Below are 7,055 nucleotides of genomic sequence, written 5' to 3'. Positions count from 1 at the left end.
TTTGGGGGCAGGTTTGCATAGACCTGCTCACTCCAGTATAGCACATGACAGTACTGTGTCTAGCTATTCCCTCTATTTCATTTCAGCAGTGGTTTGTGCATTTGATTTGGTCTTCCCGGAATTACACTTACAATACCCCTCCCTCTAATTTAAAGGCAAAATAGGCAGAGATTCAGGAAGGAGCAGCAGGTAACTTCCTAAAGCCCCCAGGCTAATCTCTGCCTATTATAGAAGTCATGAATTTCATGGCAAAGGGATTTCTGTGCAAGCCTTCCTGTGTTGTTTTTCATTCAGTGTTTGCCCCTTTTTATACAGCTCCCTTAACTCAGGAGACCAGAGAATAATAGGGAGGATGGCAGGATTTATGTGCCAAAATCTGACACAGAACTCCAAAATGCTAGCATCATGTTTAAGTCTGTCTTTCCAGCAAACCATCACCTGTGAAATTGGGAATTGGGTGTCAGAGGAAATGGGGCAGAGATATTTCATTTGCAATGAAAATTCCAGATCATCTCAAACTCAATGGCTGAGACACATTTTCAAGAGGAACAGATGGGTGCTTGTGAGCATGAGGGCTTCAGATGCTCAGGGGAGAAAGTTGTTTTAGCCAAACCTCCTGGGGGAGTCCATCTGGTCCAGGCTCTAACAACTTACCCCATGAAGAGGCTAGATGAAGCCTGATAATGCCTGCAGCTCTGAGGGGGCAGGAGTATGTAGGAGCTGATGTTCTCATTGGCTACCAATCAGTTTAGGTCTTTATGGTGACCAATGGGCCATCTCTGGAAAAGAAGAAAGAAAATGCAGCTCTGTCTGAAGAGATGGTCCATAAATCTGATCTACCCTTCACAGATGGTGGAAGGCCCATGCATGCAACCCACATGTGGCTCAGCCTGGCTCTTGCATAATGAAAGGTTGACAGTTCCAGATTCCACGAGTTAAGGTGAAAGATTGACAACATCCAAGGGCACGTCTCAGTGGACATTCAATTCCCACGAGCTGGTATCATTTTTCACAGCATGGCTTTCCATGCCCCAAGTCATTAAGCTTCCAAAATCCCAAATTCCTTAGCTCTGCAAAACATTAGCTAATATTTTAATGCGATCATTCTCTGAAATACAACATTCTCTGGGATGATGCGCATTCATAGGAAAAGCCAAGAGGACCATATCTCTGTAAGCACAGGTGAGTTTAAATTAACAGTGGGAAAAAAAAAAAAAAGGTAACAGTGGCAAAAATTTAGCATGATCGTTCTTAAACTTTTGGTTCTAGCACCCATTACACACTTACGACCCATCTAGGTCCCCAGACAGGTTCTGCTTTTATAGGTTATGTCAACATTTATATTTTAGAAATTCAAACCAATACAAAAACCAATACAATTTTAAATGCTTATTTATCAATGCACTTAAAATAACCATAAATCCATTACATGTTAGCATAAATAATGTAAATTTATTAAACAATAACCAAAGTTTCCAAAACAAAGAACAATTTAGCAAGATGACTGGCATTGTCTAACTTTTTTTTGCAAATCCCTCTAATGTCTGAGTTAATAGAAAAGAGCTAGATTCTCACATCTAATCCTGCATTTAATCTTTTGTAACTTATTATCTGGGTTGAAATATATAAAGAAAATTCAATCTCACATAGATATCCATGTAGAAAAAATAAACCTATTTTAATAGACTTTTTAGATATTTGCGGGTAGTTTTCTGATACTACACCAAAACTCAACAAGGGGTATTCTTTGAAAGATTAGTTGCAATGTAGAATCTGAAATCGTATCAGTGAAAATTTTTGTATTCTATTTAATAAAAATTCATTGATCCATTTTGCATATTGACTATCTAACTATACAAGATGCATTGGTCATTTAGATCACATAGATTCCCTGAGTTACAAAGATATTTTTCTCCAATATTTTTACATTTCATTTACACAATATTTTTAAAAACACATTTGTAAATACCACAAATCTCATCCCAAAAGTATTCAAATATTCGGAAGCCATCAAGCTCACAGTTGCAGACACAAGTTTTTCACGTGAAACCTTGGCTTGTACCATTGGCAACAGATACTGTCAGTTGTTTTCCTTAAAATGACAGGCTCACTTTACTCATTTTCAAGAAAATGTCCACCATAACCATAACTGATCCATTGCTCTTCCAAGCAAAAACGGCATTCCATGAAAAAAAAGAGGCTAGCTCAGCTCACACAACTCAAGCAATCACACAAGTGGTTTTCTTTGAGCCAACCATTGTACTTTGCTATGTAACACAAGTACTTTCTACGTATTTCCAACTTATCGCACAAAATATTAAAAGATATGAAATCAGGAGTTGAGATTTAATGAAATTAATCATTTTTACTAATTTATCAAGAGCAATCTTAAGAAAAGCTGGCTTCGTTCATTTGTTTTCTTTTTTATTGTAAGCACCGATCAGTGAAGAATGCAATGACGACTTTTACGATTGGATGCTGTCACTTTGATTCCTTCTAAGGAATTTTTATTCACCACAATTTTATTCACCACTGCCTTTTCACCATTGGGGCAACTGTCAACTAGGCAAATAACATCTTAATATTATTAAGAAAGTAGTTTTGACCTCAGAGACTCCCTGAAAGAGACTTGGGGACTCCCTGAGGCCCATGGACCACACTTAGAGGACTGTCAATCTAGGGACTGTGGGGACCTAAGAAGCTTCGCTGACCCCAGTAGAGATAAGGATCTTACCTCTGCTTGTAAGGGCTTATGAGGAGAGTCTACTCGGATCTCAGTTGTTCGATTCATCTGTATTTGTATTTCAAAAAGAGTACACTTCCTGTAAAGATGAAAGCAGTGCAGACATATATGATGTTGATAGTAAAATTCTCTATAATCATAGTCAAGATTTTGGATTTTGATACAGCTTTCCCCAAATTATTTTCAGTGTGTATGAGGTAGACAGAGAGATGGACATGGGATGAAATATAAATATATATTTCATTTTTTGTTTTATATATATTGTATAACAAAACAGATTATATTATAAATTAGATATTAATTATATAGTATATATATTAGCTATTCATTATATTGTATATATATTGATTATATACGCAAATGGATATATATAACAAAAAAATGGATTATACCAGGTATGCTGATCTTTGTTTTGCTGCTATCATTTAACAGTATCCCTTAAACCCCAGTTCATGACAACATATATTGTTCTATCTCATTATCATCTGAAGGATGCAGAGTAAGAATTCCACTTAGGGCAGAGATGCAATTTCATTACCATCATTCCAGGCCCCAGATGTGGGGGTGGAATGTTGATCTTCTACGGGAGGCAGCCAGGAAGTGGCAGCAAGGCCCTGCTGGGGTTTTCTCTGAGATGCAGCCCAGGAAGTGCCTATTTTTATCAGCATCCCTGTCCTTTCCTTCCCCATGGACTGGAAAGCAGTCTTTTAGGGTGTGTCAGTTTCCTCTTGCTGCTATAACAAATGACCACAAACTTCATGGCTTCAAAGAACACAAATTTATTCTTTACAGCTATGGAAGTCAGAAGTCTGAACTGAGTCTTGGAAGGCTAAAGTTACAGTGGCCACAGAGCTGCATTTCTTCTAGTTTCAGGAAAAAATTTCTTTTCGTACTTTCTCCAGCTTCTAGGGGACAGTTATATTCCTTGGCTCGTGACCCTATTCCTCTGTCTTCAAAGTGAGTCATCCAGCTCTTTGATGGTTCCATCATCACATCTCCTTTTTCTTCATTTACCAGACCCTCCTGGCCTTCCTCTTACAAAGACCCTTATAGAGAGTGTCCACCTGGATAATCCCCCATCTAAGATCCTTATTTTTATCACACATGAAAAGTTTCTTTTGCCGTGAAAGGTAATATATTCACAAGTTTCAGAGATGAGGCCGTGGACATCTTTGGGGAGTCGCCATTTTTCCCTAGATTCTTCTGGGAGACACGAAAAGCAAGTCTTCAGGAGCCATTCTGAGACAGTCCTGGGAGCCAAGTCCAGTTCAAGGAACGGGGACCAGGGAGTAGGGGACCTAGCAGACAAGAGAATCTACCTGGAGTCTACTTCCCCTCACCCCACGGCCTCTGTCTGATCCCTTCTCATAGCTCAAAAGATAACTCAGGTACTACCTCCTCCAGGAGGCCACTCTAACCCCTGCTTCCTCTCTCCCTGACTATGCCCACGGCTCATTCTGTACTTCTCTGGGATGTTACTAGTAAGCCTTAAGGCTTGGAAGCCAATACCTGAGTTCAGGTCTTAGTCCTGTGTTTACTGTGTAACTGTGGGAAAATAATTTAACCTCTGTGAGCCTGAGATTCCTTAACTACAAAATAGGGATCATCCTACTTCCCTCATAAGGGCATAGTGAGGAATTAAACACATGTAGGCAAAAAGTTTGTTCATTGTCTGGTACTTCATAGATGCTCCATAAATGAAGTGACCATCACTATTATTATCAAAGTAACTATCAACCCTTATGTTATCTGTTAATTTTTCCATCTTCACTTTTCAACTCTAAATCTCTTGAGGGCAAGGATCCAAATCAATGGATCTTGTTTCTGTGCCTACTCTAGGTGATACCCCAAACTGAGAATACCTTCAGGAATAGGCAAATGCACTGGGGCTCATATATTCACACATCAAACAGCCCCGGAGCCCCTGCAATCTATTGGTCACTGTCCTTGGTGCTGGGGATACAATGAGACAATCCTCACCCTCCTGCTGAAAGAGATGTTTAACAGCATTGCTGTAACAGACACAAGTGAAAGTCACCTTGGAAGCCCAGAGGAGAAGCAAACACCAGTCCTCTTTGGACAGGAGGCAGGAAGAAGGTACCAAGGAAGGCTTCACAGAAGAAATGAGGCTAAAGATAGGTTTTACTGGATGAGAACATGTTGAGAACACAGGTGGAGGGGAGAGGAAACTGAAAAGCAGCTGAAAAGGCATGGTGGTGAGGGAGACAGCCTGGCATCTGCTAGATGAGTGTAAATTAACTGTCTGAGTATGGTGGAGGGGAGAAAAGGCAGAGAGGACAGAGGGAAGACATAAGATGGAGGAGGCAATGAGAGCCACGTAACCAAAGGCCATGATAAGGGTTTTGGCCTTTACACTGAGAGCACTGATGGATGGTCTTCCCGATAGTGGGGTGATCAGATGTTATATCAAGAACTCTCCTTTTGGCCACACTATGGGGATGTCTTTTTTGTGGTTGTTGTTTTGGTTTTTTTCTTTTGTTCTTGTTGTTTTTGAGGCAAGAGTCTCACTCTGACACTGAGGCTGGAATGCAGTGGCACAATTTTCGCTCACAGCAACCTCTGCCTCCCACGTTCAAGCGATTCTCATGCCTCAGCCTCCCAAGTAGCTGGGATTTCAGGTGCACACCACCAAACGTGGCTAATTTTTTATATTTTCAGTATTTTTTATATTTTTAGTAGAGTAATTTTTTATATTTTTTATATTTTACTAAAATAAATACTATATTTTAGTATTTCATGTTGGCCAGACTGGTCTCGAACTCCTGACCTCAGGTGATCTGCCCGCCTTGGCCTCCTAAAGTGCTGGGATTACAGGCGTGAGCCACCGCGCCCAGCCAGGGATGTCTTGAAGGGAAGCGTGATGGAGTAAACAGAGGAAAACCAACTGGGAGCTCACCGCATTCATCTAGATTAGAAGTCATGGGGGTTTGAAGTCAGGCAGGGGACGTGGGGTGGAAGGAAAACTTAGGAGAGCTATTCAGGGGTGATTGTGTTATGAATCCTATGTCCAGACCTCAATTTCTTCACCAGGCAGGTCATTAGAGCAATAAATCACAAATTAATCTTAAAAAAAAAAAAGAGAGAGAGAAAGCGTTTCACGTGAATTCTTCCTCTGCCCTCTGTCTGTATATTTGATGACTCTGTGTTTCCTCAGCAAAAGTCAATGAAACAATTAAGTCTCTGCCCATTTTTCCTTATCCTGATCTCCAACAGGGTTAAAAAGGCTTGCACTACACTTTTCCCACCCGGGCTTGTTAATATTTCATGCATTTGCCTTCTTTAGTTCATCTGTCTTTGCTGCTTAAACCCATTGGAAAAGGGGAGGTTCTCATTTGGCTTTCTGAATGCCCCATCCTTACAAACATTCAAATGGCCACGTCTTTAATGCCCATGATGTGAGACTGGTAAAATTCTCTTTATCTTCCACCAAAATTCCAATAAGGAATTTTTTTTAATGATCTCTGCTAATTTTGTCAGCTCATTTTCTGACAAGTTCTGTTTCACATGGATCATTTTGCCCAGAATAATTAGGACTAAACTAGAGATGGGGATTCCATTGCTACTCAGAATGTCACTCGTGGGCCAGCAGTGTCGCTTCCACCCTCAGGCTAGCAGCGTCAGCTTTGCCCTGGAAAGGGGTTCCTCAACCTTGGCACTATTGACATTTGGGGCCAGAAAGCCCTCTACGGTGGGGGCTGTCCTGTGCATCAGAGGATGTTTAGAAGCATCTGTGACTTCTACCCACTAGAGGCAAGTAGCACCCCCACCCACCAGTTGTGACAATTAAAAATATCTGCAAGCATCCTCAAAGACATAAGTCTCCCCAGTTGAAAACCCAGACACATTAGAGTGCAAGAAGCACTGGGCTCGAGGGCTGGTGCCCAACCTTGACTGCCTACTGGAATCACCCAGGAATATTTAAGGTAATTCTTGTGTCTGGGCCCCACCCCCAGAAACTCTGATTGAATTGGTGTAAGTACAACCTGCATGCTGGGATTTTTAAGACCTTCCCAGGTGATTCTGATGCAGCCAAGTTTAAAACCACCATTCGTCCCACAGTTTAGCCCTAATCCTCATATTTTGCCGATGAAGAAACTGAGGTGCAGAAAGGTCCAGGAACTTTCCATTCTGGAAATCAGTAGAGCCCAGACTTATAACTTAAACATGCATAGTAAAGTAACCTAGTTAGCACTCTACTCGCCTTTCCTAATACCTCTAACAACTGTGACCATCATTTGTGTATTTCTTTAATTTCTATCTTCCCGATTAGACGCTGAGGCCTCTGAGGGCA

General features: G+C 40.9%; 1 long non-coding RNA gene across 2 annotated transcripts in view; it reads right to left on the bottom strand.

The window, feature by feature from the left end:
- Positions 1-2,662: 2,662 nt before the first annotated feature.
- LOC131383767 (uncharacterized) overlaps positions 2,663-7,055 on the bottom strand; it is a 276,937-nt gene continuing 272,544 nt past the window's right edge. For both annotated transcript variants that reach the window (XR_009214024.1, XR_009214023.1), the window contains exon 3: positions 2,663-2,822. This is a non-coding gene — a long non-coding RNA (uncharacterized LOC131383767). The remainder of the gene's footprint in view (positions 2,823-7,055) is intronic.

The sequence above is a fragment of the Hylobates moloch genome, unplaced genomic scaffold, assembly GCF_009828535.3.
Source record: "Hylobates moloch isolate HMO894 unplaced genomic scaffold, HMol_V3 SCAFFOLD_6, whole genome shotgun sequence".
In the NCBI taxonomy this organism is placed as follows: domain Eukaryota; kingdom Metazoa; phylum Chordata; class Mammalia; order Primates; family Hylobatidae; genus Hylobates; species Hylobates moloch.
Note: the sequence above shows the minus strand (reverse complement) of the source record. Positions and strands in the feature narration are given on the sequence as shown.